The 24552-nt window shown below is 39.3% G+C and overlaps 26 non-coding genes across 26 annotated transcripts; all 26 read right to left on the bottom strand.

Annotated features, from left to right (window-relative positions):
• Nucleotides 1–1145: 1145 nt before the first annotated feature.
• On the bottom strand, nt 1146–1218 carry trnae-uuc (transfer RNA glutamic acid (anticodon UUC)). Its single transcript has one exon. It is a non-coding gene; the product is annotated as a tRNA-Glu (tRNA).
• Nucleotides 1219–2764: 1546 nt separating this feature from the next.
• On the bottom strand, nt 2765–2837 carry trnar-acg (transfer RNA arginine (anticodon ACG)). Its single transcript has one exon. It is a non-coding gene; the product is annotated as a tRNA-Arg (tRNA).
• A 318-nt stretch (nt 2838–3155) lies between these two features.
• trnae-uuc (transfer RNA glutamic acid (anticodon UUC)) lies at nt 3156–3227 on the bottom strand. The gene has a single exon. It is a non-coding gene; the product is annotated as a tRNA-Glu (tRNA).
• An 881-nt stretch (nt 3228–4108) lies between these two features.
• trnar-acg (transfer RNA arginine (anticodon ACG)) lies at nt 4109–4181 on the bottom strand. The gene has a single exon. It is a non-coding gene; the product is annotated as a tRNA-Arg (tRNA).
• Nucleotides 4182–4499: 318 nt separating this feature from the next.
• trnae-uuc (transfer RNA glutamic acid (anticodon UUC)) lies at nt 4500–4571 on the bottom strand. The gene has a single exon. It is a non-coding gene; the product is annotated as a tRNA-Glu (tRNA).
• An 881-nt stretch (nt 4572–5452) lies between these two features.
• On the bottom strand, nt 5453–5525 carry trnar-acg (transfer RNA arginine (anticodon ACG)). Its single transcript has one exon. It is a non-coding gene; the product is annotated as a tRNA-Arg (tRNA).
• A 318-nt stretch (nt 5526–5843) lies between these two features.
• trnae-uuc (transfer RNA glutamic acid (anticodon UUC)) lies at nt 5844–5915 on the bottom strand. The gene has a single exon. It is a non-coding gene; the product is annotated as a tRNA-Glu (tRNA).
• An 881-nt stretch (nt 5916–6796) lies between these two features.
• trnar-acg (transfer RNA arginine (anticodon ACG)) lies at nt 6797–6869 on the bottom strand. The gene has a single exon. It is a non-coding gene; the product is annotated as a tRNA-Arg (tRNA).
• Nucleotides 6870–7187: 318 nt separating this feature from the next.
• Nucleotides 7188–7259, bottom strand: trnae-uuc (transfer RNA glutamic acid (anticodon UUC)). Its single transcript has one exon. It is a non-coding gene; the product is annotated as a tRNA-Glu (tRNA).
• An 881-nt stretch (nt 7260–8140) lies between these two features.
• On the bottom strand, nt 8141–8213 carry trnar-acg (transfer RNA arginine (anticodon ACG)). Its single transcript has one exon. It is a non-coding gene; the product is annotated as a tRNA-Arg (tRNA).
• A 318-nt stretch (nt 8214–8531) lies between these two features.
• Nucleotides 8532–8603, bottom strand: trnae-uuc (transfer RNA glutamic acid (anticodon UUC)). The gene has a single exon. It is a non-coding gene; the product is annotated as a tRNA-Glu (tRNA).
• A 950-nt stretch (nt 8604–9553) lies between these two features.
• On the bottom strand, nt 9554–9626 carry trnar-acg (transfer RNA arginine (anticodon ACG)). The gene has a single exon. It is a non-coding gene; the product is annotated as a tRNA-Arg (tRNA).
• A 318-nt stretch (nt 9627–9944) lies between these two features.
• Nucleotides 9945–10016, bottom strand: trnae-uuc (transfer RNA glutamic acid (anticodon UUC)). The gene has a single exon. It is a non-coding gene; the product is annotated as a tRNA-Glu (tRNA).
• Nucleotides 10017–10897: 881 nt separating this feature from the next.
• Nucleotides 10898–10970, bottom strand: trnar-acg (transfer RNA arginine (anticodon ACG)). The gene has a single exon. It is a non-coding gene; the product is annotated as a tRNA-Arg (tRNA).
• Nucleotides 10971–11288: 318 nt separating this feature from the next.
• Nucleotides 11289–11360, bottom strand: trnae-uuc (transfer RNA glutamic acid (anticodon UUC)). Its single transcript has one exon. It is a non-coding gene; the product is annotated as a tRNA-Glu (tRNA).
• Nucleotides 11361–12241: 881 nt separating this feature from the next.
• trnar-acg (transfer RNA arginine (anticodon ACG)) lies at nt 12242–12314 on the bottom strand. The gene has a single exon. It is a non-coding gene; the product is annotated as a tRNA-Arg (tRNA).
• A 318-nt stretch (nt 12315–12632) lies between these two features.
• trnae-uuc (transfer RNA glutamic acid (anticodon UUC)) lies at nt 12633–12704 on the bottom strand. The gene has a single exon. It is a non-coding gene; the product is annotated as a tRNA-Glu (tRNA).
• Nucleotides 12705–13585: 881 nt separating this feature from the next.
• On the bottom strand, nt 13586–13658 carry trnar-acg (transfer RNA arginine (anticodon ACG)). Its single transcript has one exon. It is a non-coding gene; the product is annotated as a tRNA-Arg (tRNA).
• Nucleotides 13659–13976: 318 nt separating this feature from the next.
• Nucleotides 13977–14048, bottom strand: trnae-uuc (transfer RNA glutamic acid (anticodon UUC)). The gene has a single exon. It is a non-coding gene; the product is annotated as a tRNA-Glu (tRNA).
• Nucleotides 14049–14929: 881 nt separating this feature from the next.
• trnar-acg (transfer RNA arginine (anticodon ACG)) lies at nt 14930–15002 on the bottom strand. The gene has a single exon. It is a non-coding gene; the product is annotated as a tRNA-Arg (tRNA).
• Nucleotides 15003–15320: 318 nt separating this feature from the next.
• Nucleotides 15321–15392, bottom strand: trnae-uuc (transfer RNA glutamic acid (anticodon UUC)). Its single transcript has one exon. It is a non-coding gene; the product is annotated as a tRNA-Glu (tRNA).
• Nucleotides 15393–16273: 881 nt separating this feature from the next.
• Nucleotides 16274–16346, bottom strand: trnar-acg (transfer RNA arginine (anticodon ACG)). Its single transcript has one exon. It is a non-coding gene; the product is annotated as a tRNA-Arg (tRNA).
• Nucleotides 16347–16664: 318 nt separating this feature from the next.
• Nucleotides 16665–16736, bottom strand: trnae-uuc (transfer RNA glutamic acid (anticodon UUC)). The gene has a single exon. It is a non-coding gene; the product is annotated as a tRNA-Glu (tRNA).
• Nucleotides 16737–17616: 880 nt separating this feature from the next.
• trnar-acg (transfer RNA arginine (anticodon ACG)) lies at nt 17617–17689 on the bottom strand. The gene has a single exon. It is a non-coding gene; the product is annotated as a tRNA-Arg (tRNA).
• A 3947-nt stretch (nt 17690–21636) lies between these two features.
• trnar-acg (transfer RNA arginine (anticodon ACG)) lies at nt 21637–21709 on the bottom strand. The gene has a single exon. It is a non-coding gene; the product is annotated as a tRNA-Arg (tRNA).
• Nucleotides 21710–22975: 1266 nt separating this feature from the next.
• trnar-acg (transfer RNA arginine (anticodon ACG)) lies at nt 22976–23048 on the bottom strand. Its single transcript has one exon. It is a non-coding gene; the product is annotated as a tRNA-Arg (tRNA).
• Between the last annotated feature and the right edge of the window lie 1504 nt (nt 23049–24552).

Genomic DNA, 24552 nt, shown 5'->3' with positions numbered 1-24552 from the left:
TTTAAGCGAGAACAGCCAGACACACTGAAAAGTAAAGAGTATTTTTCCCAGCTTGATTTTGGTCAACTAAATATGTCTTCGAGCCAGCCAGGAGTCAGACCCAGAATCTTCTGATCCGTAGTCAGACACATTATCCATTTGGCCAAGGCCCCATATTAAAGCCAAAGTCAGGTCACACCTAGACCAGTGTTCACATTCTCAGCGTCTGTCAGCGACAAGGTTCCTTGGTTTTCTGTTACAGATGCATATCTTAATTTGATCCTCCTTTTGTTGCATGAATTTTACTGCAGAGCAAGAAATGCAATCATGAAGTGTATTCAACATTTAAAAAGCCTTGTGATTTTTGAATTTACATAACATGTCACATTTCCTGTTGCTGAGGGAATATGGTTGTGTTGTGAGATACTGCTGCCAGTTAAAATGTGGTATCTGTTGTTACACATGTGCATGGCAAATGTCAAGATGTTCTTTCCCATACCGGGAGTCGAAAATAGGCCACCTGGGTGAAAACCAGGAATCGTAACTGCTTGACCATATGGGAAGGGATTTGATAATAAAAAAATCATCACAGACAAATCTATAAATGTTGAAATTATGCCTGTTATAATTAAAAGCTCCATCTTTTTTTCTCAGAGATGTTGGGGAAAAGTCCCATACAAAATCTGTCTAAAATGTGTTTAAGCGAGAACAGCCAGACACACTGAAAAGTAAAGAGTATTTTTCCCAGCTTGATTTTGGTCAACTAAATATGTCTTCGAGCAATCCAGGAGTCGAACCTAGAATCTTCTGATCCGTAGTCAGACACGTTATCCATTGCGCCACTGGCCCCATATTAAAGCTAAAGTCATTTCACACCTAGACCAGTGTTCACATTCTCAGCGTCTGTCACCGACAAGGTTCCTTGGTTTTCTGTTACAGATGCATATCTTAATTTGATCCTCCTGTTGTTGCATGAATTTTACTGCAGAGCAAGAAATGCAAACATGAAGTGTATTCAAGGTTTAGAAAAGATTGTAAATCTTGAATCTACATAACATGTGACATATCCTGTTGCTGAGGGAATATTGTCATGTTGTGTGATACTGCCACCAGTTCAAATGTGTTATTTGTTGTTACACAAGTGTATGCCAAATGACAAGATGTTCTTCCCCATACCGGGAGTTGAACCCGGGCCACCTGGGTGAAAACCAGGAATCCTAACCGCTAGAGCATATTGGAAGACACTTACTTAAGAAAAACATCACAGACAAATCTATAAATGTTGAAATTATGCCTGTTGTAATTAAAAGCTCCATCTTTTTTTCTCAGAGATGTTGGGGGAAAGTCCCATATAAAATCTGTCTAAAATGTGTTTAAGCGAGAACAGCCAGACACACTGAAAAGTAAAGAGTATTTTTCCCAGCTTGATTTTGGTCAACTAAATATATCTTCGAGCCAGAACCAGAATCTTCTGATCCGTAGTCAGACACATTATCCATTTGGCCAAGGCCCCATATTAAAGCCAAAGTCAGGTCACACCTAGACCAGTGTTCACATTCTCAGCGTCTGTCAGCGACAAGGTTCCTTGGTTTTCTGTTACAGATGCATATCTTAATTTGATCCTCCTTTTGTTGCATGAATTTTACTGCAGAGCAAGAAATGCAATCATGAAGTGTATTCAACATTTAAAAAGCCTTGTGAATTTTGAATCTACATAACATGTCACATTTCCTGTTGCTGAGGGAATATGGTTGTGTTGTGTGATACTGCTGCCAGTTAAAATGTGGTATCTGTTGTTACACATGTGCATGCCAAATGTCAAGATGTTCTTTCCCATACCGGGAGTCGAAAACAGGCCACCTGGGTGAAAACCAGGAATCGTAACTGCTTGACCATTTGGGAAGGGATTTGATAATAAAAAAATCATCACAGACAAATCTATAAATGTTGAAATTATGCCTGTTGTAATTAAAAGCTCCATCTTTTTTTCTCAGAGATGTTGGGGAAAAGTCCCATATAAAATCTGTCTAAAATGTGTTTAAGCGAGAACAGCCAGACACACTGAAAAGTAAAGAGTATTTTTCCCAGCTTGATTTTGGTCAACTAAATATGTCTTCGAGCCAGCCAGGAGTCAAACCTAGAATCTTCTGATCCGTAGTCAGACACATTATCCATTGGGCCAAGGCCCCATATTAAAGCCAAAGTCAGGTCACACCTAGACCAGTGTTCACATTCTCAGCGTCTGTCAGCGACAAGGTTCCTTGGTTTTCTGTTACAGATGCATATCTTAATTTGATCCTCCTTTTGTTGCATGAATTTTACTGCAGAGCAAGAAATGCAATCATGAAGTGTATTCAACATTTAAAAAGCCTTGTGAATTTTGAATCTACATAACATGTCACATTTCCTGTTGCTGAGGGAATATGGTTGTGTTGTGTGATACTGCTGCCAGTTAAAATGTGGTATCTGTTGTTACACATGTGCATGCCAAATGTCAAGATGTTCTTTCCCATACCGGGAGTCGAAAACAGGCCACCTGGGTGAAAACCAGGAATCGTAACTGCTTGACCATTTGGGAAGGGATTTGATAATAAAAAAATCATCACAGACAAATCTATAAATGTTGAAATTATGCCTGTTGTAATTAAAAGCTCCATCTTTTTTTCTCAGAGATGTTGGGGAAAAGTCCCATATAAAATCTGTCTAAAATGTGTTTAAGCGAGAACAGCCAGACAAACTGAAGAGTATTTTTCCCAGCTTGATTTTGGTCAAATAAATATGTCTTCGAGCCAGCCAGGAGTCGAACCTAGAATCTTCTGATCCGTAGTCAGACACGTTATCCATTGCGCCACTGGCCCCATATTAAAGCTAAAGTCATTTCACACCTAGACCAGTGTTCACATTCTCAGCGTCTGTCAGCGACAAGGTTCCTTGGTTTTCTGTTACAGATGCATATCTTAATTTGATCCTCCTGTTGTTGCATGAATTTTACTGCAGAGCAAGAAATGCAAACATGAAGTGTATTCAAGGTTTAGAAAAGATTGTAAATCTTGAATCTACATAACATGTCACATATCCTGTTGCTGAGGGAATATTGTCATGTTGTGTGATACTGCCACCAGTTCAAATGTGTTATTTGTTGTTACACAAGTGTATGCCAAATGACAAGATGTTCTTTCCCATACCGGGAGTTGAACCCGGGCCACCTGGGTGAAAACCAGGAATCCTAACCGCTAGACCATATGGGAAGACACTTACTTAAGAAAAACATCACAGACAAATCTATAAATGTTGAAATTATGCCTGTTGTAATTAAAAGCTCCATCTTTTTTTCTCAGAGATGTTGGGGGAAAGTCCCATATAAAATCTGTCTAAAATGTGTTTAAGCGAGAACAGCCAGACACACTGAAAAGTAAAGAGTATTTTTCCCAGCTTGATTTTGGTCAACTAAATATGTCTTCGAGCCAGCCAGGAGTCAGACCCAGAATCTTCTGATCCGTAGTCAGACACATTATCCATTTGGCCAAGGCCCCATATTAAAGCCAAAGTCAGGTCACACCTAGACCAGTGTTCACATTCTCAGCGTCTGTCAGCGACAAGGTTCCTTGGTTTTCTGTTACAGATGCATATCTTAATTTGATCCTCCTTTTGTTGCATGAATTTTACTGCAGAGCAAGAAATGCAATCATGAAGTGTATTCAACATTTAAAAAGCCTTGTGATTTTTGAATCTACATAACATGTCACATTTCCTGTTGCTGAGGGAATATGGTTGTGTTGTGTGATACTGCTGCCAGTTAAAATGTGGTATCTGTTGTTACACATGTGCATGCCAAATGTCAAGATGTTCTTTCCCATACCGGGAGTCGAAAACAGGCCACCTGGGTGAAAACCAGGAATCGTAACTGCTTGACCATTTGGGAAGGGATTTGATAATAAAAAAATCATCACAGACAAATCTATAAATGTTGAAATTATGCCTGTTGTAATTAAAAGCTCCATCTTTTTTTCTCAGAGATGTTGGGGAAAAGTCCCATATAAAATCTGTCTAAAATGTGTTTAAGCGAGAACAGCCAGACAAACTGAAGAGTATTTTTCCCAGCTTGATTTTGGTCAAATAAATATGTCTTCGAGCCAGCCAGGAGTCGAACCTAGAATCTTCTGATCCGTAGTCAGACACGTTATCCATTGCGCCACTGGCCCCATATTAAAGCTAAAGTCATTTCACACCTAGACCAGTGTTCACATTCTCAGCGTCTGTCACCGACAAGGTTCCTTGGTTTTCTGTTACAGATGCATATCTTAATTTGATCCTCCTGTTGTTGCATGAATTTTACTGCAGAGCAAGAAATGCAAACATGAAGTGTATTCAAGGTTTAGAAAAGATTGTAAATCTTGAATCTACATAACATGTCACATATCCTGTTGCTGAGGGAATATTGTCATGTTGTGTGATACTGCCACCAGTTCAAATGTGTTATTTGTTGTTACACAAGTGTATGCCAAATGACAAGATGTTCTTTCCCATACCGGGAGTTGAACCCGGGCCACCTGGGTGAAAACCAGGAATCCTAACCGCTAGACCATATGGGAAGACACTTACTTAAGAAAAACATCACAGACAAATCTATAAATGTTGAAATTATGCCTGTTGTAATTAAAAGCTCCATCTTTTTTTCTCAGAGATGTTGGGGGAAAGTCCCATATAAAATCTGTCTAAAATGTGTTTAAGCGAGAACAGCCAGACACACTGAAAAGTAAAGAGTATTTTTCCCAGCTTGATTTTGGTCAACTAAATATGTCTTCGAGCCAGCCAGGAGTCAGACCCAGAATCTTCTGATCCGTAGTCAGACACATTATCCATTTGGCCAAGGCCCCATATTAAAGCCAAAGTCAGGTCACACCTAGACCAGTGTTCACATTCTCAGCGTCTGTCAGCGACAAGGTTCCTTGGTTTTCTGTTACAGATGCATATCTTAATTTGATCCTCCTTTTGTTGCATGAATTTTACTGCAGAGCAAGAAATGCAATCATGAAGTGTATTCAACATTTAAAAAGCCTTGTGATTTTTGAATCTACATAACATGTCACATTTCCTGTTGCTGAGGGAATATGGTTGTGTTGTGTGATACTGCTGCCAGTTAAAATGTGGTATCTGTTGTTACACATGTGCATGCCAAATGTCAAGATGTTCTTTCCCATACCGGGAGTCGAAAACAGGCCACCTGGGTGAAAACCAGGAATCGTAACTGCTTGACCATTTGGGAAGGGATTTGATAATAAAAAAATCATCACAGACAAATCTATAAATGTTGAAATTATGCCTGTTGTAATTAAAAGCTCCATCTTTTTTTCTCAGAGATGTTGGGGAAAAGTCCCATATAAAATCTGTCTAAAATGTGTTTAAGCGAGAACAGCCAGACAAACTGAAGAGTATTTTTCCCAGCTTGATTTTGGTCAAATAAATATGTCTTCGAGCCAGCCAGGAGTCGAACCTAGAATCTTCTGATCCGTAGTCAGACACGTTATCCATTGCGCCACTGGCCCCATATTAAAGCTAAAGTCATTTCACACCTAGACCAGTGTTCACATTCTCAGCGTCTGTCACCGACAAGGTTCCTTGGTTTTCTGTTACAGATGCATATCTTAATTTGATCCTCCTGTTGTTGCATGAATTTTACTGCAGAGCAAGAAATGCAAACATGAAGTGTATTCAAGGTTTAGAAAAGATTGTAAATCTTGAATCTACATAACATGTCACATATCCTGTTGCTGAGGGAATATTGTCATGTTGTGTGATACTGCCACCAGTTCAAATGTGTTATTTGTTGTTACACAAGTGTATGCCAAATGACAAGATGTTCTTTCCCATACCGGGAGTTGAACCCGGGCCACCTGGGTGAAAACCAGGAATCCTAACCGCTAGACCATATGGGAAGACACTTACTTAAGAAAAACATCACAGACAAATCTATAAATGTTGAAATTATGCCTGTTGTAATTAAAAGCTCCATCTTTTTTTCTCAGAGATGTTGGGGGAAAGTCCCATATAAAATCTGTCTAAAATGTGTTTAAGCGAGAACAGCCAGACACACTGAAAAGTAAAGAGTATTTTTCCCAGCTTGATTTTGGTCAACTAAATATGTCTTCGAGCCAGCCAGGAGTCAGACCCAGAATCTTCTGATCCGTAGTCAGACACATTATCCATTTGGCCAAGGCCCCATATTAAAGCCAAAGTCAGGTCACACCTAGACCAGTGTTCACATTCTCAGCGTCTGTCAGCGACAAGGTTCCTTGGTTTTCTGTTACAGATGCATATCTTAATTTGATCCTCCTTTTGTTGCATGAATTTTACTGCAGAGCAAGAAATGCAATCATGAAGTGTATTCAACATTTAAAAAGCCTTGTGAATTTTGAATCTACATAACATGTCACATTTCCTGTTGCTGAGGGAATATGGTTGTGTTGTGTGATACTGCTGCCAGTTAAAATGTGGTATCTGTTGTTACACATGTGCATGCCAAATGTCAAGATGTTCTTTCCCATACCGGGAGTCGAAAACAGGCCACCTGGGTGAAAACCAGGAATCGTAACTGCTTGACCATTTGGGAAGGGATTTGATAATAAAAAAATCATCACAGACAAATCTATAAATGTTGAAATTATGCCTGTTGTAATTAAAAGCTCCATCTTTTTTTCTCAGAGATGTTGGGGAAAAGTCCCATATAAAATCTGTCTAAAATGTGTTTAAGCGAGAACAGCCAGACAAACTGAAGAGTATTTTTCCCAGCTTGATTTTGGTCAAATAAATATGTCTTCGAGCCAGCCAGGAGTCGAACCTAGAATCTTCTGATCCGTAGTCAGACACGTTATCCATTGCGCCACTGGCCCCATATTAAAGCTAAAGTCATTTCACACCTAGACCAGTGTTCACATTCTCAGCGTCTGTCACCGACAAGGTTCCTTGGTTTTCTGTTACAGATGCATATCTTAATTTGATCCTCCTGTTGTTGCATGAATTTTACTGCAGAGCAAGAAATGCAAACATGAAGTGTATTCAAGGTTTAGAAAAGATTGTAAATCTTGAATCTACATAACATGTCACATATCCTGTTGCTGAGGGAATATTGTCATGTTGTGTGATACTGCCACCAGTTCAAATGTGTTATTTGTTGTTACACAAGTGTATGCCAAATGACAAGATGTTCTTTCCCATACCGGGAGTTGAACCCGGGCCACCTGGGTGAAAACCAGGAATCCTAACCGCTAGACCATATGGGAAGACACTTACTTAAGAAAAACATCACAGACAAATCTATAAATGTTGAAATTATGCCTGTTGTAATTAAAAGCTCCATCTTTTTTTCTCAGAGATGTTGGGGGAAAGTCCCATATAAAATCTGTCTAAAATGTGTTTAAGCGAGAACAGCCAGACACACTGAAAAGTAAAGAGTATTTTTCCCAGCTTGATTTTGGTCAACTAAATATGTCTTCGAGCCAGCCAGGAGTCAGACCCAGAATCTTCTGATCCGTAGTCAGACACATTATCCATTTGGCCAAGGCCCCATATTAAAGCCAAAGTCAGGTCACACCTAGACCAGTGTTCACATTCTCAGCGTCTGTCAGCGACAAGGTTCCTTGGTTTTCTGTTACAGATGCATATCTTAATTTGATCCTCCTTTTGTTGCATGAATTTTACTGCAGAGCAAGAAATGCAATCATGAAGTGTATTCAACATTTAAAAAGCCTTGTGAATTTTGAATCTACATAACATGTCACATTTCCTGTTGCTGAGGGAATATGGTTGTGTTGTGTGATACTGCTGCCAGTTAAAATGTGGTATCTGTTGTTACACATGTGCATGCCAAATGTCAAGATGTTCTTTCCCATACCGGGAGTCGAAAACAGGCCACCTGGGTGAAAACCAGGAATCGTAACTGCTTGACCATTTGGGAAGGGATTTGATAATAAAAAAATCATCACAGACAAATCTATAAATGTTGAAATTATGCCTGTTGTAATTAAAAGCTCCATCTTTTTTTCTCAGAGATGTTGGGGAAAAGTCCCATATAAAATCTGTCTAAAATGTGTTTAAGCGAGAACAGCCAGACAAACTGAAGAGTATTTTTCCCAGCTTGATTTTGGTCTAATAAATATGTCTTCGAGCCAGCCAGGAGTCGAACCTAGAATCTTCTGATCCGTAGTCAGACACGTTATCCATTGCGCCACTGGCCCCATATTAAAGCTAAAGTCATTTCACACCTAGACCAGTGTTCACATTCTCAGCGTCTGTCACCGACAAGGTTCCTTGGTTTTCTGTTACAGATGCATATCTTAATTTGATCCTCCTGTTGTTGCATGAATTTTACTGCAGAGCAAGAAATGCAAACATGAAGTGTATTCAAGGTTTAGAAAAGATTGTAAATCTTGAATCTACATAACATGTCACATATCCTGTTGCTGAGGGAATATTGTCATGTTGTGTGATACTGCCACCAGTTCAAATGTGTTATTTGTTGTTACACAAGTGTATGCCAAATGACAAGATGTTCTTTCCCATACCGGGAGTTGAACCCGGGCCACCTGGGTGAAAACCAGGAATCCTAACCGCTAGACCATATGGGAAGACACTTACTTAAGAAAAACATCACAGACAAATCTATAAATGTTGAAATTATGCCTGTTGTAATTAAAAGCTCCATCTTTTTTTCTCAGAGATGTTGGGGGAAAGTCCCATATAAAATCTGTCTAAAATGTGTTTAAGCGAGAACAGCCAGACACCAGAGATGTTGGGGGAAAGTCCCATATAAAATCTGTCTAAAATGTGTTTAAGCGAGAACAGCCAGACACACTGAAAAGTAAAGAGTATTTTTCCCAGCTTGATTTTGGTCAACTAAATATGTCTTCGAGCCAGCCAGGAGTCAGACCCAGAATCTTCTGATCCGTAGTCAGACACATTATCCATTTGGCCAAGGCCCCATATTAAAGCCAAAGTCAGGTCACACCTAGACCAGTGTTCACATTCTCAGCGTCTGTCAGCGACAAGGTTCCTTGGTTTTCTGTTACAGATGCATATCTTAATTTGATCCTCCTTTTGTTGCATGAATTTTACTGCAGAGCAAGAAATGCAATCATGAAGTGTATTCAACATTTAAAAAGCCTTGTGAATTTTGAATCTACATAACATGTCACATTTCCTGTTGCTGAGGGAATATGGTTGTGTTGTGTGATACTGCTGCCAGTTAAAATGTGGTATCTGTTGTTACACATGTGCATGCCAAATGTCAAGATGTTCTTTCCCATACCGGGAGTCGAAAACAGGCCACCTGGGTGAAAACCAGGAATCGTAACTGCTTGACCATTTGGGAAGGGATTTGATAATAAAAAAATCATCACAGACAAATCTATAAATGTTGAAATTATGCCTGTTGTAATTAAAAGCTCCATCTTTTTTTCTCAGAGATGTTGGGGAAAAGTCCCATATAAAATCTGTCTAAAATGTGTTTAAGCGAGAACAGCCAGACAAACTGAAGAGTATTTTTCCCAGCTTGATTTTGGTCTAATAAATATGTCTTCGAGCCAGCCAGGAGTCGAACCTAGAATCTTCTGATCCGTAGTCAGACACGTTATCCATTGCGCCACTGGCCCCATATTAAAGCTAAAGTCATTTCACACCTAGACCAGTGTTCACATTCTCAGCGTCTGTCACCGACAAGGTTCCTTGGTTTTCTGTTACAGATGCATATCTTAATTTGATCCTCCTGTTGTTGCATGAATTTTACTGCAGAGCAAGAAATGCAAACATGAAGTGTATTCAAGGTTTAGAAAAGATTGTAAATCTTGAATCTACATAACATGTCACATATCCTGTTGCTGAGGGAATATTGTCATGTTGTGTGATACTGCCACCAGTTCAAATGTGTTATTTGTTGTTACACAAGTGTATGCCAAATGACAAGATGTTCTTTCCCATACCGGGAGTTGAACCCGGGCCACCTGGGTGAAAACCAGGAATCCTAACCGCTAGACCATATGGGAAGACACTTACTTAAGAAAAACATCACAGACAAATCTATAAATGTTGAAATTATGCCTGTTGTAATTAAAAGCTCCATCTTTTTTTCTCAGAGATGTTGGGGGAAAGTCCCATATAAAATCTGTCTAAAATGTGTTTAAGCGAGAACAGCCAGACACACTGAAAAGTAAAGAGTATTTTTCCCAGCTTGATTTTGGTCAACTAAATATGTCTTCGAGCCAGCCAGGAGTCAGACCCAGAATCTTCTGATCCGTAGTCAGACACATTATCCATTTGGCCAAGGCCCCATATTAAAGCCAAAGTCAGGTCACACCTAGACCAGTGTTCACATTCTCAGCGTCTGTCAGCGACAAGGTTCCTTGGTTTTCTGTTACAGATGCATATCTTAATTTGATCCTCCTTTTGTTGCATGAATTTTACTGCAGAGCAAGAAATGCAATCATGAAGTGTATTCAACATTTAAAAAGCCTTGTGATTTTTGAATCTACATAACATGTCACATTTCCTGTTGCTGAGGGAATATGGTTGTGTTGTGTGATACTGCTGCCAGTTAAAATGTGGTATCTGTTGTTACACATGTGCATGCCAAATGTCAAGATGTTCTTTCCCATACCGGGAGTCGAAAACAGGCCACCTGGGTGAAAACCAGGAATCGTAACTGCTTGACCATTTGGGAAGGGATTTGATAATAAAAAAATCATCACAGACAAATCTATAAATGTTGAAATTATGCCTGTTGTAATTAAAAGCTCCATCTTTTTTTCTCAGAGATGTTGGGGAAAAGTCCCATATAAAATCTGTCTAAAATGTGTTTAAGCGAGAACAGCCAGACAAACTGAAGAGTATTTTTCCCAGCTTGATTTTGGTCTAATAAATATGTCTTCGAGCCAGCCAGGAGTCGAACCTAGAATCTTCTGATCCGTAGTCAGACACGTTATCCATTGCGCCACTGGCCCCATATTAAAGCTAAAGTCATTTCACACCTAGACCAGTGTTCACATTCTCAGCGTCTGTCACCGACAAGGTTCCTTGGTTTTCTGTTACAGATGCATATCTTAATTTGATCCTCCTGTTGTTGCATGAATTTTACTGCAGAGCAAGAAATGCAAACATGAAGTGTATTCAAGGTTTAGAAAAGATTGTAAATCTTGAATCTACATAACATGTGACATATCCTGTTGCTGAGGGAATATTGTCATGTTGTGTGATACTGCCACCAGTTCAAATGTGTTATTTGTTGTTACACAAGTGTATGCCAAATGACAAGATGTTCTTTCCCATACCGGGAGTTGAACCCGGGCCACCTGGGTGAAAACCAGGAATCCTAACCGCTAGACCATATGGGAAGACACTTACTTAAGAAAAACATCACAGACAAATCTATAAATGTTGAAATTATGCCTGTTGTAATTAAAAGCTCCATCTTTTTTTCTCAGAGATGTTGGGGGAAAGTCCCATATAAAATCTGTCTAAAATGTGTTTAAGCGAGAACAGCCAGACACACTGAAAAGTAAAGAGTATTTTTCCCAGCTTGATTTTGGTCAACTAAATATGTCTTCGAGCCAGCCAGGAGTCAAACCTAGAATCTTCTGATCCGTAGTCAGACACATTATCCATTTGGCCAAAGCCCCATATTAAAGCCAAAGTCAGGTCACACCTAGACCAGTGTTCACATTCTCAGCGTCTGTCAGCGACAAGGTTCCTTGGTTTTCTGTTACAGATGCATATCTTAATTTGATCCTCCTTTTGTTGCATGAATTTTACTGCAGAGCAAGAAATGCAATCATGAAGTGTATTCAACATTTAAAAAGCCTTGTGAATTTTGAATCTACATAACATGTCACATTTCCTGTTGCTGAGGGAATATGGTTGTGTTGTGTGATACTGCTGCCAGTTAAAATGTGGTATCTGTTGTTACACATGTGCATGCCAAATGTCAAGATGTTCTTTCCCATACCGGGAGTCGAAAACAGGCCACCTGGGTGAAAACCAGGAATCGTAACTGCTTGACCATTTGGGAAGGGATTTGATAATAAAAAAATCATCACAGACAAATCTATAAATGTTGAAATTATGCCTGTTGTAATTAAAAGCTCCATCTTTTTTTCTCAGAGATGTTGGGGAAAAGTCCCATATAAAATCTGTCTAAAATGTGTTTAAGCGAGAACAGCCAGACAAACTGAAGAGTATTTTTCCCAGCTTGATTTTGGTCTAATAAATATGTCTTCGAGCCAGCCAGGAGTCGAACCTAGAATCTTCTGATCCGTAGTCAGACACGTTATCCATTGCGCCACTGGCCCCATATTAAAGCTAAAGTCATTTCACACCTAGACCAGTGTTCACATTCTCAGCGTCTGTCACCGACAAGGTTCCTTGGTTTTCTGTTACAGATGCATATCTTAATTTGATCCTCCTGTTGTTGCATGAATTTTACTGCAGAGCAAGAAATGCAAACATGAAGTGTATTCAAGGTTTAGAAAAGATTGTAAATCTTGAATCTACATAACATGTCACATATCCTGTTGCTGAGGGAATATTGTCATGTTGTGTGATACTGCCACCAGTTCAAATGTGTTATTTGTTGTTACACAAGTGTATGCCAAATGACAAGATGTTCTTTCCCATACCGGGAGTTGAACCCGGGCCACCTGGGTGAAAACCAGGAATCCTAACCGCTAGACCATATGGGAAGACACTTACTTAAGAAAAACATCACAGACAAATCTATAAATGTTGAAATTATGCCTGTTGTAATTAAAAGCTCCATCTTTTTTTCTCAGAGATGTTGGGGAAAAGTCCCATATAAAATCTGTCTAAAATGTGTTTAAGCGAGAACAGCCAGACACACTGAAAAGTAAAGAGTATTTTTCCCAGCTTGATTTTGGTCAACTAAATATGTCTTCGAGCCAGCCAGGAGTCAGAACCAGAATCTTCTGATCCGTAGTCAGACACATTATCCATTTGGCCAAGGCCCCATATTAAAGCCAAAGTCAGGTCACACCTAGACCAGTGTTCACATTCTCAGCGTCTGTCAGCGACAAGGTTCCTTGGTTTTCTGTTACAGATGCATATCTTAATTTGATCCTCCTTTTGTTGCATGAATTTTACTGCAGAGCAAGAAATGCAATCATGAAGTGTATTCAACATTTAAAAAGCCTTGTGAATTTTGAATCTACATAACATGTCACATTTCCTGTTGCTGAGGGAATATGGTTGTGTTGTGTGATACTGCTGCCAGTTAAAATGTGGTATCTGTTGTTACACATGTGCATGCCAAATGTCAAGATGTTCTTTCCCATACCGGGAGTCGAAAACAGGCCACCTGGGTGAAAACCAGGAATCGTAACTGCTTGACCATTTGGGAAGGGATTTGATAATAAAAAAATCATCACAGACAAATCTATAAATGTTGAAATTATGCCTGTTGTAATTAAAAGCTCCATCTTTTTTTCTCAGAGATGTTGGGGAAAAGTCCCATATAAAATCTGTCTAAAATGTGTTTAAGCGAGAACAGCCAGACAAACTGAAGAGTATTTTTCCCAGCTTGATTTTGGTCTAATAAATATGTCTTCGAGCCAGCCAGGAGTCGAACCTAGAATCTTCTGATCCGTAGTCAGACACGTTATCCATTGCGCCACTGGCCCCATATTAAAGCTAAAGTCATTTCACACCTAGACCAGTGTTCACATTCTCAGCGTCTGTCACCGACAAGGTTCCTTGGTTTTCTGTTACAGATGCATATCTTAATTTGATCCTCCTGTTGTTGCATGAATTTTACTGCAGAGCAAGAAATGCAAACATGAAGTGTATTCAAGGTTTAGAAAAGATTGTAAATCTTGAATCTACATAACATGTGACATATCCTGTTGCTGAGGGAATATTGTCATGTTGTGTGATACTGCCACCAGTTCAAATGTGTTATTTGTTGTTACACAAGTGTATGCCAAATGACAAGATGTTCTTTCCCATACCGGGAGTTGAACCCGGGCCACCTGGGTGAAAACCAGGAATCCTAACCGCTAGACCATATGGGAAGACACTTACTTAAGAAAAACATCACAGACAAATCTATAAATGTTGAAATTATGCCTGTTGTAATTAAAAGCTCCATCTTTTTTTCTCAGAGATGTTGGGGAAAAGTCCCATATAAAATCTGTCTAAAATGTGTTTAAGCGAGAACAGCCAGACACACTGAAAAGTAAAGAGTATTTTTCCCAGCTTGATTTTGGTCAACTAAATATGTCTTCGAGCCAGCCAGGAGTCAAACCTAGAATCTTCTGATCCGTAGTCAGACACATTATCCATTGGGCCAAAGCCCCATATTAAAGCCAAAGTCAGGTCACACCTAGACCAGTGTTCACATTCTCAGCGTCTGTCAGCGACAAGGTTCCTTGGTTTTCTGTTACAGATGCATATCTTAATTTGATCCTCCTTTTGTTGCATGAATTTTACTGCAGAGCAAGAAATGCAATCATGAAGTGTATTCAACATTTAAAAAGCCTTGTGAATTTTGAATCTACATAACATGTCACATTTCCTGTTGCTGAGGGAATATGGTTGTGTTTTGTGATACTGCTGCCAGTTAAAATGTGGTATCTGTTGTTACACATGTGCATGCCAAATGTCAAGATGTTCTTTCCCATACCGGGAGTCGAAAACAGGCCACCTGGGTGAAAACCAGGAATCGTAACTGCTTGACCATTTGGGAAGGGATTTGATAATAAAAAAATCATCACAGACAAATCTATAAATGTTGAAATTATGCCTGTTGTAATTAAAAGCTCCATCTTTTTTTCTCAGAGATGTTGGGGAAAAGTCCCATATAAAATCTGTCTAAAATGTGTTTAAGCGAGAACAGCCAGACAAACTGAAGAGTATTTTTCCCAGCTTGATTTTGGTCTAATAAATATGTCTTCGAGCCAGCCAGGAGTCGAACCTAGAATCTTCTGATCCGTAGTCAGACACGTTATCCATTGCGCCACTGGCCCCATATTAAAGCTAAAGTCATTTCACACCTAGACCAGTGTTCACATTCTCAGCGTCTGTCACCGACAAGGTTCCTTGGTTTTCTGTTACAGATGCATATCTTAATTTGATCCTCCTGTTGTTGCATGAATTTTACTGCAGAGCAAGAAATGCAAACATGAAGTGTATTCAAGGTTTAGAAAAGATTGTAAATCTTGAATCTACATAACATGTGACATATCCTGTTGCTGAGGGAATATTGTCATGTTGTGTGATACTGCCACCAGTTGAAATGTGTTATTTGTTGTTACACAAGTGTATGCCAAATGACAAGATGTTCTTTCCCATACCGTGAGTTGAACCCGGGCCACCTGGGTGAAAACCAGGAATCCTAACCGCTAGACCATATGGGAAGACACTTACTTAAGAAAAACATCACAGACAAATCTATAAATGTTGAAATTATGCCTGTTGTAATTAAAAGCTCCATCTTTTTTTCTCAGAGATGTTGGGGAAAAGTCCCATATAAAATCTGTCTAAAATGTGTTTAAGCGAGAACAGCCAGACACACTGAAAAGTAAAGAGTATTTTTCCCAGCTTGATTTTGGTCAACTAAATATGTCTTCGAGCCAGCCAGGAGTCAGAACCAGAATCTTCTGATCCGTAGTCAGACACATTATCCATTTGGCCAAGGCCCCATATTAAAGCCAAAGTCAGGTCACACCTAGACCAGTGTTCACATTCTCAGCGTCTGTCAGCGACAAGGTTCCTTGGTTTTCTGTTACAGATGCATATCTTAATTTGATCCTCCTTTTGTTGCATGAATTTTACTGCAGAGCAAGAAATGCAATCATGAAGTGTATTCAACATTTAAAAAGCCTTGTGAATTTTGAATCTACATAACATGTCACATTTCCTGTTGCTGAGGGAATATGGTTGTGTTGTGTGATACTGCTGCCAGTTAAAATGTGGTATCTGTTGTTACACATGTGCATGCCAAATGTCAAGATGTTCTTTCCCATACCGGGAGTCGAAAACAGGCCACCTGGGTGAAAACCAGGAATCGTAACTGCTTGACCATTTGGGAAGGGATTTGATAATAAAAAAATCATCACAGACAAATCTATAAATGTTGAAATTATGCCTGTTGTAATTAAAAGCTCCATCTTTTTTTCTCAGAGATGTTGGGGAAAAGTCCCATATAAAATCTGTCTAAAATGTGTTTAAGCGAGAACAGCCAGACAAACTGAAGAGTATTTTTCCCAGCTTGATTTTGGTCTAATAAAAATGTCTTCGAGCCAGCCAGGAGTCGAACCTAGAATCTTCTGATCCGTAGTCAGACACGTTATCCATTGCGCCACTGGCCCCATATTAAAGCTAAAGTCATTTCACACCTAGACCAGTGTTCACATTCTCAGCGTCTGTCACCGACAAGGTTCCTTGGTTTTCTGTTACAGATGCATATCTTAATTTGATCCTCCTGTTGTTGCATGAATTTTACTGCAGAGCAAGAAATGCAAACATGAAGTGTATTCAAGGTTTAGAAAAGATTGTAAATCTTGAATCTACATAACATGTCACATATCCTGTTGCTGAGGGAATATTGTCATGTTGTGTGATACTGCCACCAGTTCAAATGTGTTATTTGTTGTTACACAAGTGTATGCCAAATGACAAGATGTTCTTTCCCATACCGGGAGTTGAACCCGGGCCACCTGGGTGAAAACCAGGAATCCTAACCGCTAGACCATATGGGAAGACACTTACTTAAGAAAAACATCACAGACAAATCTATAAATGTTGAAATTATGCCTGTTGTAATTAAAAGCTCCATCTTTTTTTCTCAGAGATGTTGGGGAAAAGTCCCATATAAAATCTGTCTAAAATGTGTTTAAGCGAGAACAGCCAGACACACTGAAAAGTAAAGAGTATTTTTCCCAGCTTGATTTTGGTCAACTAAATATGTCTTCGAGCCAGCCAGGAGTCAGACCAGAATCTTCTGATCCGTAGTCAGACACATTATCCATTTGGCCAAGGCCCCATATTAAAGCCAAAGTCAGGTCACACCTAGACCAGTGTTCACATTCTCAGCGTCTGTCAGCGACAAGGTTCCTTGGTTTTCTGTTACAGATGCATATCTTAATTTGATCCTCCTTTTGTTGCATGAATTTTACTGCAGAGCAAGAAATGCAATCATGAAGTGTATTCAACATTTAAAAAGCCTTGTGAATTTTGAATCTACATAACATGTCACATTTCCTGTTGCTGAGGGAATATGGTTGTGTTGTGTGATACTGCTGCCAGTTAAAATGTGGTATCTGTTGTTACACATGTGCATGCCAAATGTCAAGATGTTCTTTCCCATACCGGGAGTCGAAAACAGGCCACCTGGGTGAAAACCAGGAATCGTAACTGCTTGACCATTTGGGAAGGGATTTGATAATAAAAAAATCATCACAGACAAATCTATAAATGTTGAAATTATGCCTGTTGTAATTAAAAGCTCCATCTTTTTTTCTCAGAGATGTTGGGGAAAAGTCCCATATAAAATCTGTCTAAAATGTGTTTAAGCGAGAACAGCCAGACAAACTGAAGAGTATTTTTCCCAGCTTGATTTTGGTCTAATAAAAATGTCTTCGAGCCAGCCAGGAGTCGAACCTAGAATCTTCTGATCCGTAGTCAGACACGTTATCCATTGCGCCACTGGCCCCATATTAAAGCTAAAGTCATTTCACACCTAGACCAGTGTTCACATTCTCAGCGTCTGTCACCGACAAGGTTCCTTGGTTTTCTGTTACAGATGCATACCTTAATTTGATCCTCCTGTTGTTGCATGAATTTTACTGCAGAGCAAGAAATGCAAACATGAAGTGTATTCAAGGTTTAGAAAAGATTGTAAATCTTGAATCTACATAACATGTCACATATCCTGTTGCTGAGGGAATATTGTCATGTTGTGTGATAGTGCCACCAGTTCAAATGTGTTATTTGTTGTTACACAAGTGTATGCCAAATGACAAGATGTTCTTTCCCATACCGGGAGTTGAACCGGCCCGGGTGAAAACCAGGAATCCTAACCGCTAGACCATATGGGAAGACACTTACTTAAGAAAAACATCACAGACAAATCTATAAATGTTGAAATTATGCCTGTTGTAATTAAAAGCTCCATCTTTTTTCACAGAGATGTTGGGGGAAAGTCCCATATAAAATCTGTCTAAAATGTGTTTAAGCGAGAACAGGCAGACACACTGAAAAGTAAAGAGTATTTTTCCCAGCTTGATTTTGGTCAACTAAATATGTCTTCGAGCCAGCCAGGAGTCAAACCTAGAATCTTCTGATCCGTAGTCAGACACATTATCCGTTGGGCCAAAGCCACATATTAAAGCCAAAGTCAGGTCACACCTAGACCAGTGTTCACATTCTCAGCGTCTGTCAGCGACAAGGTTCCTTGGTTTTCTGTTACAGATGCATATCTTAATTTGATCCTCCTTTTGTTGCATGAATTTTACTGCAGAGCAAGAAATGCAATCATGAAGTGTATTCAACATTTAAAAAGCCTTGTGATTTTTGAATCTACATAACATGTCACATTTCCTGTTGCTGAGGGAATATGGTTGTGTTGTGTGATACTGCTGCCAGTTAAAATGTGGTATCTGTTGTTACACATGTGCATGCCAAATGTCAAGATGTTCTTTCCCATACCGGGAGTCGAAAACAGGCCACCTGGGTTAAAACCAGGAATCGTCACTGCTTGACCATTTGGGAAGGGATTTGATAATAAAAAAATCATCACAGACAAATCTATAAATGTTGAAATTATGCCTGTTGTAATTAAAAGCTCTATCTTTTTTTCTCAGAGATGTTGGGGAAAAGTCCCATATAAAATCTGTCTAAAATGTGTCTTTGCGAGAACAGCCAGACAAACTGAAGAGTATTTTTCCCAGCTTGATTTTGGTCAACTAAATATGTCTTCGAGCCAGCCAGGAGTCAAACCTAGAATCTTCTGATCCGTAGTCAGACACATTATCCATTGTGCCACTGGCCCCATATTAAAGCTAAAGTCATTTCACACCTAGACCAGTGTTCACATTCTCACCGTCTGTCACCGACAAGGTTCCTTGGTTTTCTGTTACAGATGCATATCTTAATTTGATCCTCCTGTTGTTGCATGAATTTTACTGCAGAGCAAGAAATGCAAACATGAAGTGTATTCAAGGTTTAGAAAAGATTGTAAATCTTGAATCTACATAACATGTCACATATCCTGTTGCTGAGGGAATATTGTCATGTTGTGTGATACTGCCACCAGTTCAAATGTGTTATTTGTTGTTACACAAGTGTATGCCAAATGACAAGATGTTCTTTCGCATACCGGGAGTTGAACCCGGGCCACCTTGGTGAAAACCAGGAATCCTAACCACTAGACCATATGGGAAGATACTTACTGAAGAAACACATCACAGACAAATCTATAAATGTTGAAATTATGCCTGTTGTAATTAAAAGCTCCATCTTTTTTTCTCAGAGATGTTGGGGAAAAGTCCCATATAAAATCTGTCTAAAATGTGTTTAAGCGAGAACAGCCAGACACACTGAAAAGTAAAGAGTATTTTTCCCAGCTTGATTATGGTCAACTAAATATGTCTTCGAGCCAGCCAGGAGTCAAACCTAGAATCTTCTGATCCGTAGTCAGACACATTATCCATTTGGCCAAAGCCCCAGATTAAAGCCAAACTCAGGTCACACCTAGACCAGTGTTCACATTCTCAGCGTCTGTCAGCGACAAGGTTCCTTGGTTTTCTGTTACAGATGCATATCTTAATTTGATCCTCCTTTTGTTGCATGAATTTTACTGCAGAGCAAGAAATGCAATCATGAAGTGTATTCAACATTTAAAAAGCCTTGTGAATTTTGAATCTACATAACATGTCACATTTCCTGTTGCTGAGGGAATATGGTTCTGTTGTGTGATACTGCTGCCAGTTAAAATGTGGTATCTGTTGTTAAACATGTGCATGCCAAATGTCAAGATGTTCTTTCCCATACCGGGAGTCGAAAATAGGCCAGCTGGGTGAAAACCAGGAATCGTAACTGCTTGACCATATGGGAAGGGATTTGATAATCAAAAAATCATCACAGACAAATCTATAAATGTTGAAATTATGCCTGTTGTAATTAAAAGCTCCATCTTTTTTTCTCAGAGATGTTGGGGAAAAGTCCCATATAAAATCTGTCTAAAATGTGTCTTTGCGAGAACAGCCAGACAAACTGAAGAGTATTTTTCCCAGCTTGATTTTGGTCAACTAAATATCTCTTCGAGCCAGCCAGGAGTCAAACCTAGAATCTTCTGATCCGTAGTCAGACACATTATCCATTTGGCCAAGGCCCCATATTAAAGCCAAAGTCAGGTCACACCTAGACCAGTGTTCACATTCTCAGCGTCTGTCAGCGACAAGGTTCCTTGGTTTTCTGTTACAGATGCATATCTTAATTTGATCCTCCTTTTGTTGCATGAATTTTACTGCAGAGCAAGAAATGCAATCATGAAGTGTATTCAACATTTAAAAAGCCTTGTGAATTTTGAATCTACATAACATGTCACATTTCCTGTTGCTGAGGGAATATGGTTGTGTTGTGTGATACTGCTGCCAGTTAAAATGTGGTATCTGTTGTTAAACATGTGCATGCCAAATGTCAAGATGTTCTTTCCCATACCGGGAGTCGAAAATAGGCCAGCTGGGTGAAAACCAGGAATCGTAACTGCTTGACCATATGGGAAGGGATTTGATAATCAAAAAATCATCACAGACAAATCTATAAATGTTGAAATTATGCCTGTTGTAATTAAAAGCTCCATCTTTTTTTCTCAGAGATGTTGGGGAAAAGTCCCATATAAAATCTGTCTAAAATGTGTTTAAGCGAGAACAGCCAGACAAACTGAAGAGTATTTTTCCCAGCTTGATTTTGGTCAACTAAATATGTCTTCGAGCCAGGCAGGAGTCAAACCTAGAATCTTCTGATCCGTAGTCAGACACATTATCCATTTGGCCAAGGCCCCATATTAAAGCCAAAGTCAGGTCACACCTAGACCAGTGTTCACATTCTCAGCGTCTGTCAGCGACAAGGTTCCTTGGTTTTCTGTTACAGATGCATATCTTAATTTGATCCTCCTTTTGTTGCATGAATTTCACCTCAGAGCAAGAAATGCAATCATGAAGTGTATTCAACATTTAAAAAGCCTTGTGAATTTTGAATCTACATAACATGTCACATTTCCTGTTGCTGAGGGAATATGGTTGTGTTGTGTGATACTGCTGCCAGTTAAAATGTGGTATCTGTTGTTACACATGTGCATGCCAAATGTCAAGATGTTCTTTCCCATACCGGGAGTCGAAAATAGGCCACCTGGGTGAAAGCCAGGAATCGTAACTGCTTGACCATATGGGAAGGGATTTGATAATAAAAAAATCATCACAGACAAATCTATAAATGTTGAAATTATGCCTGTTATAATTAAAAGCTCCATCTTTTTTTCTCAGAGATGTTGGGGAAAAGTCCCATACAAAATCTGTCTAAAATGTGTTTAAGCGAGAACAGCCAGACAAACTGAAGAGTATTTTTCCCAGCTTGATTTTAGTCAAATAAATATGTCTTCGAGCCAGCCAGGAGTCGAACCTAGAATCTTCTGATCCGTAGTCAGACACGTTATCCATTGCGCCACTGGCCCCATATTAAAGCTAAAGTCATTTCACACCTAGACCAGTGTTCACATTCTCAGCGTCTGTCACCGACAAGGTTCCTTGGTTTTCTGTTACAGATGCATATCTTAATTTGATCCTCCTTTTGTTGCATGAATTTTACTGCAGAGCAAGAAATGCAATCATGAAGTGTATTCAACATTTAAAAAGCCTTGTGAATTTTGAATCTACATAACATGTCACATTTCCTGTTGCTGAGGGAATATGGTTGTGTTGTGTGATACTGCTGCCAGTTAAAATGTGGTATCTGTTGTTAAACATGTGCATGCCAAATGTCAAGATGTTCTTTCCCATACCGGGAGTCGAAAATAGGCCAGCTGGGTGAAAACCAGGAATCGTAACTGCTTGACCATATGGGAAGGGATTTGATAATGAAAAAATCTTCACAGACAAATCTATAAATGTTGAAATTATGCCTGTTGTAATTAAAAGCTCCATCTTTTTTTCTCAGAGATGTTGGGGAAAAGTCCCATATAAAATCTGTCTAAAATGTGTTTAAGCGAGAACAGCCAGACAAACTGAAGAGTATTTTTCCCAGCTTGATTTTGGTCAACTAAATATGTCTTCGAGCCAGGCAGGAGTCAAACCTAGAATCTTCTGATCCGTAGTCAGACACATTATCCATTTGGCCAAGGCCCCATATTAAAGCCAAAGTCAGGTCACACCTAGACCAGTGTTCACATTCTCAGCGTCTGTCAGCGACAAGGTTCCTTGGTTTTCTGTTACAGATGCATATCTTAATTTGATCCTCCTTTTGTTGCATGAATTTCACCTCAGAGCAAGAAATGCAATCATGAAGTGTATTCAACATTTAAAAAGCCTTGTGAATTTTGAATCTACATAACATGTCACATTTCCTGTTGCTGAGGGAATATGGTTGTGTTGTGTGATACTGCTGCCAGTTAAAATGTGGTATCTGTTGTTACACATGTGCATGCCAAATGTCAAGATGTTCTTTCCCATACCGGGAGTCGAAAATAGGCCACCTGGGTGAAAGCCAGGAATCGTAACTGCTTGACCATATGGGAAGGGATTTGATAATAAAAAAATCATCACAGACAAATCTATAAATGTTGAAATTATGCCTGTTATAATTAAAAGCTCCATCTTTTTTTCTCAGAGATGTTGGGGAAAAGTCCCATACAAAATCTGTCTAAAATGTGTTTAAGCGAGAACAGCCAGACTAACTGAAGAGTATTTTTCCCAGCTTGATTTTAGTCAAATAAATATGTCTTCGAGCCAGCCAGGAGTCGAACCTAGAATCTTCTGATCCGTAGTCAGACACGTTATCCATTGCGCCACTGGCCCCATATTAAAGCTAAAGTCATTTCACACCTAGACCAGTGTTCACATTCTCAGCGTCTGTCAGCGACAAGGTTCCTTGGTTTTCTGTTACAGATGCATATCTTAATTTGATCCTCCTTTTGTTGCATGAATTTTACTGCAGAGCAAGAAATGCAATCATGAAGTGTATTCAACATTTAAAAAGCCTTGTGAATTTTGAATCTACATAACATGTCACATTTCCTGTTGCTGAGGGAATATGGTTGTGTTGTGTGATACTGCTGCCAGTTAAAATGTGGTATCTGTTGTTAAACATGTGCATGCCAAATGTCAAGATGTTCTTTCCCATACCGGGAGTCGAAAATAGGCCAGCTGGGTGAAAACCAGGAATCGTAACTGCTTGACCATATGGGAAGGGATTTGATAATGAAAAAATCTTCACAGACAAATCTATAAATGTTGAAATTATGCCTGTTGTAATTAAAAGCTCCATCTTTTTTTCTCAGAGATGTTGGGGAAAAGTCCCATATAAAATCTGTCTAAAATGTGTTTAAGCGAGAACAGCCAGACAAACTGAAGAGTATTTTTCCCAGCTTGATTTTGGTCAACTAAATATGTCTTCGAGCCAGGCAGGAGTCAAACCTAGAATCTTCTGATCCGTAGTCAGACACATTATCCATTTGGCCAAGGCCCCATATTAAAGCCAAAGTCAGGTCACACCTAGACCAGTGTTCACATTCTCAGCGTCTGTCAGCGACAAGGTTCCTTGGTTTTCTGTTACAGATGCATATCTTAATTTGATCCTCCTTTTGTTGCATGAATTTCACCGCAGAGCAAGAAATGCAATCATGAAGTGTATTCAACATTTAAAAAGCCTTGTGAATTTTGAATCTACATAACATGTCACATTTCCTGTTGCTGAGGGAATATGGTTGTGTTGTGTGATACTGCTGCCAGTTAAAATGTGGTATCTGTTGTTACACATGTGCATGCCAAATGTCAAGATGTTCTTTCCCATACCGGGAGTCGAAAATAGGCCACCTGGGTGAAAGCCAGGAATCGTAACTGCTTGACCATATGGGAAGGGATTTGATAATAAAAAAATCATCACAGACAAATCTATAAATGTTGAAATTATGCCTGTTATAATTAAAAGCTCCATCTTTTTTTCTCAGAGATGTTGGGGAAAAGTCCCATACAAAATCTGTCTAAAATGTGTTTAAGCGAGAACAGCCAGACAAACTGAAGAGTATTTTTCCCAGCTTGATTTTGGTCAAATAAATATGTCTTCGAGCCAGCCAGGAGTCGAACCTAGAATCTTCTGATCCGTAGTCAGACACATTATCCATTTGGCCAAGGCCCCATATTAAAGCCAAAGTCAGGTCACACCTAGACCAGTGTTCACATTCTCAGCGTCTGTCAGCGACAAGGTTCCTTGGTTTTCTGTTACAGATGCATATCTTAATTTGATCCTCCTTTTGTTGCATGAATTTTACTGCAGAGCAAGAAATGCAATCATGAAGTGTAT

Source organism: Salmo salar, chromosome 12 (genome assembly GCF_965601325.2).
Source record: "Salmo salar chromosome 12, fSalSal1, whole genome shotgun sequence".
In the NCBI taxonomy this organism is placed as follows: Eukaryota; Metazoa; Chordata; class Actinopteri; order Salmoniformes; family Salmonidae; genus Salmo; species Salmo salar.
This window is presented reverse-complemented; position numbering and strand designations above follow the sequence as displayed.